The following is a 14,792-nucleotide window of genomic DNA, read 5'->3' on the forward strand; positions in this document are numbered from 1 at the left end:
AAGATGTTTCGTGGCTCATTTTAGAAAAAAAAAATCCTATAAACATATGCCCCAAATTACTTCGTTTTCAAAATACAGGGTGTCAAAGTTAATTGTGAAAAAAATAATTTCGAAAGAAACCGTTTAAAGATATTTTATTCAAATTTGGTATGCGTACATGTATTAAGAACCATTTTTCAGTAGTCCAGTACCGATATTGAATAGTATTGATACATGATTGTATTTATAATTTTTAATTTCAATTTTTTACTTTATTTCAAAAGCGACGCATTGTTTAAAAAAACACTGGAGGCAGTTTTTGTAGAGTTTTAATTCAGGAATTTTAAAAAATTGTTAAACTTGGAAAAGAACAGTGTGACGTACCATTTTCTCATTAAGAAAACTTAATATATTTACGCACGCCCCTGATGGTGGATCTGAAAATGTTTTATCGATACTGAAAGATGGTTCTTAATACCGTATGTACGCATACTAAATTTGAATAAAATATCGTTAAACGTTTTCCAGATTTTCGAAATTTTAATATTTTTTTCACAACTTTGTGAAAGCCTGTATTTTGAAAACGAATCAGTTTAGGGCATACGACTAAGTTTACACGTTACTAATTGGGTTTAGTAATATCTGCAGTTATAACTACCGACATAAGATGTCGTAATAAATGTTTGTTAAATTCAATTTTATAACACTAGTTGTTATTACTCTACACCCGTTGACGAAGAGATGTAGACTTATAAATACGGTTTTAAAAAAATGTGTAAACACTAAGCGAGTTGTTACGATTGCATTGCCAACTTAAGATAAAATTATAAAATTATTTCTTTGACAAGATCAAGATTTAAAGATTTCTTTAAATAAGGATAAAATAACATCTTTTCATGTAAACGAGTATGCAATTAAGGAGTTACAACTACAGATGTTATTAAATCCGATTAATGGTGGACGTGTAAACTTAGTCTATATTTATAGGATCTTTTCTTCTTAAAGTAAGTCGCGGAATATCTCCATCAATTTTTTGTACTTACTTAGGAAACGCCTTGTATATAATGTATAAATAATGTATTGTTCTAAAGTTATTTAACATTACCTTTAATACACGAGAAATTAATAAAAATTCAATTTTTTGTAGAGATTAGACAGAAATCGACTCGATAAATTAAAACATGTAAAACAAGTAGATACTTGCACATTGCTTCCTCATAGTTTTTAAATGTGCAAGTAGAAACTTGTACATTGCTTCCTCATAGTTTTTAAGTGTGCAAGTGGAAACTTGTACATTGCTTTCTCATAGTTTTTAAGTGTGCAAATAGAAACTTGTTTAAGTGCTGAGCAAGTAGAAACTTGTACATTGCTTATCCTTATAGTTTTTAAGTGTGCAAGTAGAAATCTGCACATTGCTTCCTCTATAAGGAAGCCTGTTTTTTAATGCATAATTATTAGTAGATATTTATTAATTTGGCTTCCTCATAGAGAAAGCAATGTACATACAGGTTTCTACTTGCACACTTAAAAACTATAAGGAAGCAATGTGCAAGTTTCTACTTGCTCACTTAAACAAGTTTCTACTTGCACACTTAAAAACTATGAGAAAGCAATGTACAAGTTTCCACTTGCATACTTAAAAACTATGAGGAAGCAATGTACAAGTTTCTACTTGCACATTTAAAAACTATGAGGAAGCAATGTGCAAGTTTCTACTTGCACACTTAAAAACTGTGAGGAAGCAATGTGCAAGTTTCTACTTGCACACTTTTTTATGGATAGAGTATCATTAAAGATAGATTAGTGTTGTATTTGGCAATAATCGGTGAAGGGGTTACATATTTTTGCCTAAAAAGTGTACAAGTCATACATGTAATCTTATATATAAGGTATTATTAAAGGGAGATTGTTTTGAATTTGGCGAAGATTAGTGAAAGGGTTATTGATTTCTGCCTAAAAAATGTATAGGGTAGACCGAGGCAAATCGGATTACTAATTAGCACGATAAAATAGCTGGGAACCCTCTCACCGATTCTCGCAAAATTCAAAACAACCTTCTTTTAATAATACTCTATATAAAATTACATGTACATCTTATACACTTTTTAAGCAGAAATCGGTAATCCCTCCACCGATCTTCGCCAAATTCACTAACAATCTTCCTTTAATGATACTCTATACATCAAATAACTTAGGGTAGACCGAGGCGAATCGGATCAATATAAGTTTTAAGACAGTATTTGTTTGTGTTTTTTTTTTAAACGAGCTATTTTATCGTGCTAATTAGTAATCCGATTCGCCTCAGTCTACCCTATATATTTTTTAGGCAGAAATCGGTAACCCTTTCACCAATCTTCGCGAAATTCAAAACAACCTTCCTTTAATGATACGTTCTATATATAAGATTACATGTATAACTTGTACACTTTTTAGGCAAAAATCGGTAACACCTTCACCGATCATTGCCAAATTCAACACCAACCTACCTTTAATGATACTCTATCTATAAAAAAAAAATTAAGCTCGATATCTCAAAATTTACGGAAATTAGGGCAATCATGTAGATTCTTTTAGATAGAAATCGGTAACCCCTTCATTATTAGCAATTTTTATTAATTCTATTATATTCTTCAGTTATTTTTACCCCTATTTCATATATAATTCTTTAAAATTTGGTTAATCAGTTCTTGAGTTATAGAAATTTTGGTAAGTTTGTCTGTTTTTTTAAACAGAAATCGGTAACCCCTTTATTATTAGCAATTTTTATTAATTCTATTATATTCTTCAGTTTTTTCTACCCCTATTTCATATATAATTCGTTAAGATTTGGTTGATTAGTTCTGGAGTTATAGAAATTTCGGTAAATTTGGCACATACACACACATACATACATACATACGGACATTTTTTTTTAATGCGATATTTCGACGTTTTAGAACATAAGGAACACATTGGCATCAAAAACTAAAAAAACAATTTTTTCTTCGGTCTTTTCTACCCTTATTTCGTATATAATTCATTAACATTTGGTTGATTAGATCTAGTTTTATATGCGATCAAAGGTCCATAGTCTATATACGAAGTTTATGAAAACAAAGCTTCCTCTATGAGGAAGCAAAAATGACGCTATCGATCTTATATACTATATATAACTTAACGTACAATATACGTACACTACGTATATAATTTTAGTTATTACACTGAGAGCCAAAAAACAGTAATAGTCTCTGAATTTTCGTTCATTCTCAATTTTTAATCCCAATACACAGATGCTTACTTAAAAAAAAGTAATGTCTGCTGAAAAACACAGTATAATATCTAAAGATTAAGATCGTAAGCGATACTGTCTGAAAGAAATAATAGAAAAGAAATAATTACTGAGAAGTTCCATTATTCAATCATGTGCGATTCTGTAACCATTACTGTTGGCTCTCCATATTCGTTCTATTGCGCGAGTTCAGAGCAATTCAGAGAGATATATGATATTCATAATAGTTATTGTAGAATAGATTGTTAACTCAGTGTTAACGTATTAGGCTGTCATTCCGGAATCTTAGGTTCAAATCCCGCCTCCCGTCAATGTGTTTTCAAAAATTGTAAAACAGTGCGTAATTTTAATTAATAAAATAGAATATATGCGAAACCACGAATACAAATTAAACTATAAAAATATTAGAAAAAATAAGAACTATTTAAAAATAAAAAAGAAAAAAAATTTCTTTTTTTTTCCGTTAAAATATTGTACCGGAATCATTACTGGTCTTTATCGTAATGGTTACTGTGAAATCCGTACTGGTTACTGGGAGAACGTTTACTGTAGTAGTGCGTAATGGTTACTGTAAGAAAGATTAAAGGTTGAGAGTGAGCAAAAATACAGGAATTATTACTGTTTTTCGGCTCTCAGTGTACTGATTAAAAAATTGTACAATTGTAATTTGTTTAGTGACATATCAAGAGACACGGTAGTGTCTCGCGCCAAGTACACGCGGAGCGAGACCGACCGTGACTCTTTTACGCGACGCGACGGGTTGCGAGTACTCGAGATGTTGAGATCTCGATAACGAGTGAACGGATCAAGTTCTAAGTAGGCTTGATCGATAGCTTGGGGTCGAATTAGGGGGGGGGGTTTCTCTTATAATATTTCCGCTACGTGCTCTACGAGCGGAGATATTGCGACGCAAAGTCGAAATGTGAAAATTTTATTTTAAGATACTTCTACTAACGCTCTCATGTGCCATGCCATCATTTCATTGACTGGAGTCGCGTCCTTTTTACTTTTTCGACACCAGGGCGGTGCTAGTATCGCCAGTTTCGATATGCTGGATATGCACATATGTATATACGTGTGTGTACTGCGCGAGTGCAGATAGTGCGTTTAGCGCGCTGTCACACATCAGTTAACCTATCTTCGAGAGATACGGTAGTACGCGCGGAGTGAGACCGACCGTGACTCTTTACGCGACGCGACGATTAATTCAAGGTAATTGTTTTATGTAATTATCCTATAATTATCTTATTCTATATATTACTGTTACTTATTTTATTGATTTACTGTTTACTTTACTACGTTTACGTGAGTGTTTACATACTGGTTAACCTATATATATTGACGGCAGGGACGGCAGGGAGCTGATACTGAGATCAAGGAGCCTGTTCACACGAGACGTTTCTGCCGCGCGATTGCGGCCGCGCGTTAACGTTTGCATGAGCCGCACGCTGTCGCGAGGTAAGGTGCGACAACGCGCGCATACGCGCGTACGCGAAACGGCAGTAACACCGTAATCGTGCCGGCGATATACTGAATTTGAATTGCTTCGTGCTTATCTGGAGATTTCGTATCCCTACATCGTGTTACCACCGCTGCCGGAAAAGAAGGTTCTCTACGCTTGGCAGAAAGTGACGACTGACACGTTCGATCCCGACTTCGTTGATCGCAGAAGAGCGGGACTCGAGGTACGTTTCCGATTTGCAATTATAACAGTATCGTGCAATGAATGTTGTACTAACTTCAAAGTCGGAGCATCCTTGTTCACCGCTACGGGATCGACGTAAAGTTTTAGCGGATTTTAATCTTCCGAATTAGCGTCGCAACAATATTAGTCTTCCATTATCTATTGCCTCACAACTTTTCGATTTTAATGTTTTGTAGCTGTATAGTTATTTGTACACAATCGTGATATTAATATACATCAGATTGTTCATTACAGTTCTATGATTTAGAGGAACTGTTTCGTAACGGTGGCCCCGTGCCAGATACAAATTACATATTCCTGGGAGATTTTGTCGATCGGGGCTACTATAGCTTAGAAACGTTTACTCGTCCGCTCACACTTAAAGCTAAATGGTCCGACAGGATAACGTTACTACGCGGTAATCACGAATCTAGGGCGGTATTCATAGTCCAATCTCAAGTCAACGCTTAAGACGATCTTGATCAAGTCTGCTTATGCAATACCAGACCGTCTGAAGATTGATAGATTTCATAGTTGTGAAATAAGATAATCTTTGCGAAGAAGTTTTCACTGAAGTGAGTCTTGTTTGATTTGAGATTAACTTAGTAAAGATGTACTTAAGACCATCCTTATTCTGTAGTCGGCTATTTCCGTGATATTTCCATTGGTTCCTCCAATGGAAACATTAGATTCAAGACGCAGTTTTACACCATTGTAAACAGAAATAAGTTTTCTAACCTTAAATCGAAATTGTCACATGGCAGTATAAGCAGTATTATAATTATATAGTAATATATGGAAAAATATATAAATTAATTGAGACATTTTACATTATTTGAAAAAAAAAACTATTTTTTGATATATTAAAGGTATAAGCATATAATAGAAGTGAAGAAAAGCAAGTCTACTACGCTAAAAGATAAAGACGTAGCTTAGAAATTTGTAACGAGTTATTCAATCTATCACATCTAAGCACGCAAGAGGTAAGAAAATTACATAATAAAATTGATTTAATACTTATTGATATTGATATTTATTGATATTTTTATAGAATAAATTCATTTATATTGCTTTTACAACAGCTTTTTCGAAGAACTTTCTGACTAGTGTTTACTTCGAAATAGAACAAACATATTTATAAAATTATTATTTTTTTTATAAATATGTGTTGTGAATGTAATTTTTTGTAGTATGAACGTGCAGGATATAGATTTGCGAGATTTGGATAATATTCCCGATTTTTTGGACGTCGAGAGTGAAGATGAAAGAGAAGAAATTGTTGTGCGTGCTCCGAAACGTTATATACGAGATGGACAAAACCTTTTCCAGTTTTATGATGAAAAAGAGTTTAAACGCCGCTTTCGATTTTCAAAAGAAGCTGTCATACATGGTCTTCTACCCAAAGTAGAAGAAGGTTTGGCTAAAATAAATAATCGAGGTCTTCCTATTGCTCCTGTGTTGCAATTACTTGTGTGTCTAAGATTCTACGCCACTGCAAGTTTTCAGGTAATAAAATTTCAAAGAGGCAGACAGAAATATGTTTATATCTTTGAGTTATAATTGCATATTTTAAAATTATTTATTTCCTTGTAGTTAGTATTAGCGGATATAATAAGCATATCACAGCCTACTCTTTCAAGAATAATTTTTCGTGTTTCGGTATTACTTGCTGGAAACATCCACCGTGTCATAAAGATGCCTTTTTCTGTGGAACAAATTAACGAAAACCGTACTTTATTTCGGAACTTGGGATTTGGAAATGGAGCTATTGGATTACCTGGAGTTGATGGTGCTATCGACTGTACTCATATTCGCTTGACTCAATGCAGATTTGAAAATATTGAAGAAGTATACAGGAATCGCAAAGGATACTTTTCTCTCAATGTACAAGTACGTAATATTTTATCCAATAGAGAATGTATAGAATTTATTTTTGCAACCTTAACATTTATATATCAATTTTATTACACAAATATATATTTATAATATTTACATTATTATTTAGGCTATTGTCGGACCACGAATGGAATTTCTGGACATCATACCAGAATGGCCAGGAAGCCAACACGACAGTCGTATCTTCCAAAATTCTAGAATTTATATGCGATATATGAGACGTGAATTAACTGGTATATTGATTGGAGATAATGGCTATCCTTGTCTGCCATTTCTTCTGACTCCTGTTCTAAATGCAACAACAGATGAACAACTAACCTACAATAATATTCATAGACGAACAAGACAAATAGTGGAAAGAACATTTGGAGTATGGAAACGGCGATTTCCTTGCTTAGCCCGAGGACTAACGACAAACTGATATGCAGCACAACAATTATTATAGCATGTGCAGTTTTGCATAATCTTTCGCTTACCTACGATAATGTATTACCGCAAGATGACGAAGAGAATGAAATCGTTGATGATAATGATAATGAAGAGAATGATGTGAACCGTCCAGAATGGCAACCAGCAGATGGATTTATTATGAGAGACGCACTTATACAACGTTTATTTCATTAATTAAAAAAGTAAAGGTAAATAAAATATTTTATCAAGAGACACGGTAGTGTCTCGCGCCAAGTACACGCGGAGCGAGACCGACCGTGACTCTTTTACGCGACGCGACGAGTTGCGAGTACTCGAGATGTTGAGATCTCGATAACGAGTGAACGGATCAAGTTCTAAGTAGGCTTAATCGATAGCTTGGGGTCGAATTAGGGGGGGGTTTCTCTTATAATATTTCCGCTACGTGCCCTACGAGCGGAGATATTGCGACGCAAAGTCCAAATGTGAAAATTTTTATTTAAGATACGTCGTTCAGATACGTCGACCGTCTCTCATGCCATGGCATCATTTCATTGGCTGGAATCGCGTCCTTTTCACTTTTTCGACACTGGCGGTGCCACTAGTATCGCCAGTTTCTCGATGTATACGTGTGTGTAAACTGCGCGCAGTGCAGACCAGTGCAGACAGTGCGTTTAGCGCGCTGTCACCTGTCACAGTCAGTTGTAACCTATAACACGGTATAGTGTCCCACGTCAAGTACGCGCGGAGCGAGACCGACCGTGACTCTTTACGCGACGCGACAATTAATATTTTTTCTGATTCAAGGTAATTGTTTTATTTACATGTAATTATCCTATTATTATACGACGCGAAGCGAAACCGCACCGTGACTCTTTTACGCGACTAAGTGCATGTGACAGGAATTATAATAGTTTACAACTCTTGATAAGTCAAAGAATAATAGTTTACGTTTACGTGAGTATTACTTCTGTTAGTAACTTATACGAACGATATCATCGTAGTTACTATAAAATCTCCCGTTTATGCGGAGGAATTATCGTATCGTTCGTAAGTTACTACAGAATTAAGTAACGTTCGCGTAAACGTAGTATAGGTTAGATTACCGATTTCGGCGATTTCTTACAAAATTTTACATAAAACGCGAGATTCACTTATGGGAGCTTTCCAGCAAGCGACACAAGTCGACACAGGTATCGTTTTGTCTTTGTTACTCATTGCCAAAAAGGAAAGATAGAACGACGTTTGTGTCGGCTTGTGTCACTTGCTGGAAAGCTCCCTATGTATGCAAGTTTAACGCCTATTGAGTTAATATGAAATAATTTTCCTAAATGTAATAAAAATAACACGATGTTATATATGCGGTTTGCCGTGATTATATATATATATATACACATGTGATTTCTGCCCAGTGCTCTGAATGTTATGTGATTTTCGCCCAGTGCTCTGAATGTCATCTAGTCATACATATCATGCTTTGATACAAGGAACGTGAAAAAGAGCAGGAAAAGAAAAGAACAAACAGAAGAGACAGATTCAAGCTTTGTCTTTTAATCTGGATGAAGACAATGCCGAAAAATCCCCGCAGTCAGAAAATGAGCAATCTGATGGCCTCGCGATTAAGAAGATTAAGAAAAATCCAGATGTAGATACAAGTTTCTTGCCAGATAGGGAAAGGAAGGAGGAGGAAAATAAACTTAAGGAAGAATTGAGGCAAGAATGGGCTAGAAAGCAGAACGCGTTGAAGGAAGAAGAAATTGAGATCACATTCAGTTATTGGGATGGATCTGGCTATCGTCGGAGTGTTATAATGAAGAAAGGTGAATGTCTCAGTGATTTAGAGAATTTTTAAGTTATTAAAATACTCCAGTGTCACTTTTGGAGTAACATTGGCGTGATATATAATGTTCTACTGCATAAATTAAATTTTCACATACAGGTAATTCTATCTATCAGCTTCTTCAGAGATGTTTAGAAGTTCCGAAGCGTGAATTCAGCGAGCTTAAAACAGTAATGGTAGATCAGTTAATGTATGTCAAGGAGGATCTTTCTTATATTACCGCACCATTATACGTTTTACGATTTTATTGTAACTAAGGTAAAGATACTAAGTGATAAAACTTATGAAGCAATATCACAATGTTGGCATGTTATTTTAATGTATGTAATATTGCGATTAGGCACGAGGAAAAAGCGAACCTCTGTTCACATTTGACGTTCACGATGATATTCGTGTTATGCACGATGCTTCTGTCGAAACCGAGGAATCACATGCCGGAAAAATTTTACTTAGGTATTTATCATTAAAAGAATACTTTGTATAATTCTCTTTTATGTTATTTCTCACTAGATCATGATACGAGAGGAACAAACACATTTTTCCAGCGAGTAGATGGGAACCTTTTGATCCAACGAAAAGTTATGACAAGTATACAGTGTCGGATAAAAATAGGAAGAAAGATAAAATCTGATAAACTTAGATTCAACGAATTGTCCAATTTCGTTTAAAAGATTCAGATTCAAATTCATTCAGTTATGTGATAATATTTAATTCATTTACTCGATTATGTAGCTCTACTAAATTACAGTCCTTTGAATCTGAATCCTTTAAACGAAATTGGACAATTCGTTGAATCTAAGTTTATCAGATTTTATCTTTCTTCCTATTTTTATCCGACACTGTATACTTGTCATAACTTTTCGTTGGATCAAAAGGTTCCCATCTACTCGCTGGAAAAATGTGTTTGTTTCTCTCGTACCATGGTCTAATGAGAAATAACATAAAAGAGAATTATACAAAGTTATTCTTTTAATGATAAATACCTAAGTAAAATTTTTCCGGCATGTGATTCCTCGGTTTCGACAGAAGCATCGTGCATAACACGAATATCATCGTGAACGTCAAATGTGAACAGAGGCCCGCTCTTTCCTCGTGCTTATAGATATCCATTAGCAGGTGGTACTTATGGTCGGCAGTCCAGACTCCGGAAAATCGCATTTTGCAAAGAATTATCTGAAGGAATACGAATACGTCAACAGAGACACTTTAGGCAGCTGGCAGAAGTGCATTGCTGCAGTCCAACAATACTTGAATCAAGGAAAAAGTATAGTTATAGACAATACCAATCCTGATCCAGCTTCGAGAAAGAGATATATTGAGATAGCCAAGAAGCGCAATGTCTCGGTCAGATGTTTCGTCATGACGACAAGTATAGAACACGCGAAACGTAATAATAAGGTAATCGAAAATTAACATTAACCGTCATCGTGTGAAAGAATCGTATGAAGTAATGTTTCCGAAAATTCTAATCGATTTATTATTATATTACAGTTTCGCGAGTTGACTGATCCAAGCCACATTTCAATCAACGAGATTATTATCAACTCCTACGTGTAAGTAGATTTTAGATATATACATCTCTACACTCAAAATTATTTATCTTTGGATATGTAATTATACTTTGATGTTACTCTTTTGCAGGTAAATGATCGACAGAAGCTTACAATGTGGTACAAAATTGTTCCTCAAAGGGAGTTGCTGCCCAAACTCAGATTGAAGGTCGCATTCAAACTAATATTTATGCAAATATTTATTTTATGATACAAAATTATAAGGTAAGTAGTTATTATTATCCAATCTTCGAGAATCTCTTTGCAGATGCGCAAATTAATTGAAATTAATTGATTTTTTAAAGCTAATTTCCCTTACTGAAGAACTGGTAATGAACGGACATGCTGAACAAGTAGGCATGGGACCAGATGAATGAAGCCAGAAACACTTGAATCCATCTGTACATAAGAGTTGTCAAGAAACTCTACAATTTTCACGCATAATCCGCGATTATTAGTCAGTATGGACTAGAGTTTAATACAATCGCCATTGATGATTCCCTTTAATCGCGTCAAAATTGATTATTTCGCTTTTTTACTTCGTTCTTTACTCATGTTGTAAAATAGTTTTCCGATTGTGTAGAATATTTTTATTTAGAAAGAAATTTATAAAGATTGTTATATTGATCGTAGAGTAGAGAAAACAATAAAACTTAACATTTTACAAAGTAGTGTCACATTTAAACTAGAACATTGTATCGAATAACTCAGACGAATTAGGAAATTCGTTTCTACGTGACTCATGTCTATTTCTGATTGGGGACGATTCGAGAACTCATTGAAATAATTTAATTTCTTTTCACGTTTAAATTTAGGTCACCGTAGATTAAACTTGTTACCTTAGAAGTTATTGTTAAATGGCGCATTTTATTTAATATTCCGCACTTCACTGTTGTGGCATAAAATTATTTTATGTTTCAAAAGATGGAGACTAAGCTTTCGGATTAATCCAGATGTACGCATATATACTGTATATATTTGATTAATTGTTTACTTAGATATCGATGATTCTTGCGCGATATGCTAATACATTTTTATCTATGCAAGATTTCAATGCAGTAGAAACTAGTTAACTGAGAAAAAGAGTCTATAAATGATTCGTAACTCGTGCAATTGCGCTCAACTGGAAACGTTTGGCAGTTATGAAATGTTAATATTTAATATTGTTGTTAAACATAATATAGAAATATTTTTCTAGGAAATGTATACAAGTAAGGTTACAATCATTAAATCGCTCACAGTGCTCACGTACATAACTTTGTCGCGCGCTGCGATTAACTCAATTTATTATAATTTATTATAATTTTTTAACAAAGCGAAAATATAGCGCAACGAACATCGTTACGTAATAATCATTCGTAATTCATTTTCGTGTATATAATAATTTTCGTGTATATAATAGGTGCTTTCCATTTACATCAAAACTCAGATAATTCTCACTTGTGACGTCGTTCTATCCTTTTTGGGAATTAATGAATAATAAAGACAGAATGACATCACAAGTGAGAATTATCTGAGTTTTGATGTAAATGGAAAGCAACTAATATGTAGCTGACCGCAATCTTTGACTCTATTCAAATTTTGTACAACACTTCATTTAGCATTGTATTAATCATTAAGTAGCTTTGAGTACATTTAGTAGCTTTTGTATATTCGTCAGTTTAATCCTTGAAGTTATTAAGACTTGCATGAATTTTTACCGCAAGTCCTCTTACATCTTTTATACGTCTTCTGTAAAATATATAAAAATATATCATAACTGAATTAACTCGCATATCTTGGTCTGTCTTTTTTTTCTCCATTGCTTAACTTCTATTCGCCTCCCGACTTGACGTATACGCTACTATACTCGTCCAAGACGTTATTTGCGACATTTACAAGCTCTCTGTCTTTCTCTTCAATCACTCTAAAAAAAATGTGTCGTCTTGAAGTGATTGATTTCCCTAAAGGATTTAAAAGTTACGCTTTGCGAAGACATAAGATATACGTTAGCTGGAAAATCGATTCACAGCGGGATTAGAAAAAGACGGAATGTTATGCGGTCGGTTCTTCAACAGTATAACGGGTGAACGTTTCGCGACTAGGTTAATCCACTTGCATATCGGTCATTGCGATCTCGCTCTTGTACATACTTGACTCATCGTCATGAGACTAGCTCCATTGTTCGCGAAGATACTTTTCTCTTGTTCTCTCTTCTGCTACCCTAAGGCGCGCGCGCGTGTGTGTGTGTGTGTGTGTGTGTGTGTGTGTGTGTGTGTGTGTGTGTGTGTGTGTGCGTGTGTGTGTGTGTGTGTGGGTGTGGGTGTGGGTGTGTGTGTGTGTGTCAAACGTTTTAACTATTATTAACAACTTCAGACACATTACATTTTTATTTTTAAGTAGTAATTTTTTTCTGTGGTATACATATGTATAGCATTAACAAGGTGTACAACTAAAAAGGTTACAGATTATTATTTTTAAAAAACTAAGCAAAATATTAAATTGTTGTTTTCTTTAGAAATAATAGTCCTTAACACCTTTAGCTTCACACCTTGTACATACTGTTTATAAGATTATAAGATATATTGTTTATAAGATTAAGATGCGTAACACTACAAAAAGGCGTGATATCCGTACAAAATTACCTTTTTTAAAAAAAAGGTAAAAAAAGGCGCCAAGTACACGCATAGTAGTGTATATGTATTATGTTGTTACCTCGAAAAAAACAAAGTGGTAGTATAATACCTCCAAATAGCTTTACCCTGTACATACTGTTTATAAAATGCGTAATACTACAAAAAGGCGTGATATCCGTACAAAATTACCTTTCTTAAAAAAAAGGTAAAGAAAGGCGCCAAGTACACGTATAGTAGTGTATATGTTGTTACCTCGAAAAAAAAAGAGAGTGGTAGTATTATACCTCGAAAAAACCTAAGTAACAAGTGGTAGACGTAATCTTTGTATCTCGAAAAATCTCGAAAAAATCTAAGCAGTAGTATCTTTATTTCCAAAAAATTATAACCCAAGTGATGCACATCACAAAATTACGTTACCTTATCAAAGAAGAGTCGCGCTTCAAGTGATCTATTACAATTACAAAAAAGAAATGATATCTCTTTAAATTACAGCGCCAATTACAGAGAGAACATATATATTTCCTCAAGAAATAATTGTTGCACTACTTTGAAAAATCTTTACATTGTGTCAATTAGAAAAAAAATGTATGATAACAATTTTATAAGATTAAAAAATTTTATTTAATTTTAACAAGGGAATACAAGATATTTAAATACAAAGTTTACATGTGTATTTTTTAGTGGTCACAAAGAATTACAGAGGTAACAGTACAAAACAAAAATATTTTATTAAAATACATAAATTTTTCTTGTAAAAAAACTTGGCGCTGCTAGACCTCGAAATTTTAAATAAATAAATAAACATCCTATATCCTATACTTAATTATAAGCTACCACTTTCTTTTTTTTCGAGGTAACAACATATACACTACTATACGTGTACTTGGCGTCTTTCTTTACCTTTTTTTTAAGAAAGGTAATTTTGTACGGATATCTTCGTTTTACGTGATCCTCATTGAATGTACTTTTTATTAAGATTAAAAAATTTTATTTAAATTTAACAAGGGAATACAAGATATTTAAATACAAAGTTTACATGTGTATTTTTTAGTGGTCACAAAGAATTACAGAGGAACAGTACAAAATAAAAATATTTTATTAAAATATTTAATCCAACGAGGGAATACAAGGTATTTAAATACAAAGTTTATATATGTATTTTTCAATAGAATAAAATTCTATTGAAATAGAATAGAATTTAATCACAAAGAATTACAGAGATAGTACAAAATAAAAATATTTTATTAAAATACATAAATTTTTCTTGTAAAAAAACTTGGCGCTGCTAGACCTCGAAATTTTAAATAAATAAATAAACTTATCCTATACTTAATTATAAGCCGCATTATTCGCCGTCGTCACGCACACCCATATCACTCGCTCGCACATACACACCACGCTGATAATCATTTTGTTACTCCCGTCGCATTCTTCTATGAATTATTTTTATTTATTGTTATCCTTATTTATTTAAAATTTCGAGGTCTAGCAGCGCCAAGTTTTTTTACAAGAAAAATTTATGTATTTTAATAAAATATTTTTATTTTGTACT

The 14,792-nt window shown here is 33.6% G+C and overlaps 1 pseudogene; it reads left to right on the forward strand.

Moving 5' to 3' along the window:
- The first annotated feature begins 1,412 nt into the window (after positions 1–1,412).
- Positions 1,413–12,399, forward strand: LOC139782033 (putative nuclease HARBI1; annotated as a pseudogene).
- Positions 12,400–14,792: the final 2,393 nt, after the last annotated feature.

The sequence above is a fragment of the Temnothorax nylanderi genome, unplaced genomic scaffold, assembly GCF_030848795.1.
Source record: "Temnothorax nylanderi isolate EJ_2023f unplaced genomic scaffold, tnyl_v1.0 TNYL_tig0383_pilon, whole genome shotgun sequence".
NCBI lineage: Eukaryota > Metazoa > Arthropoda > Insecta > Hymenoptera > Formicidae > Temnothorax > Temnothorax nylanderi.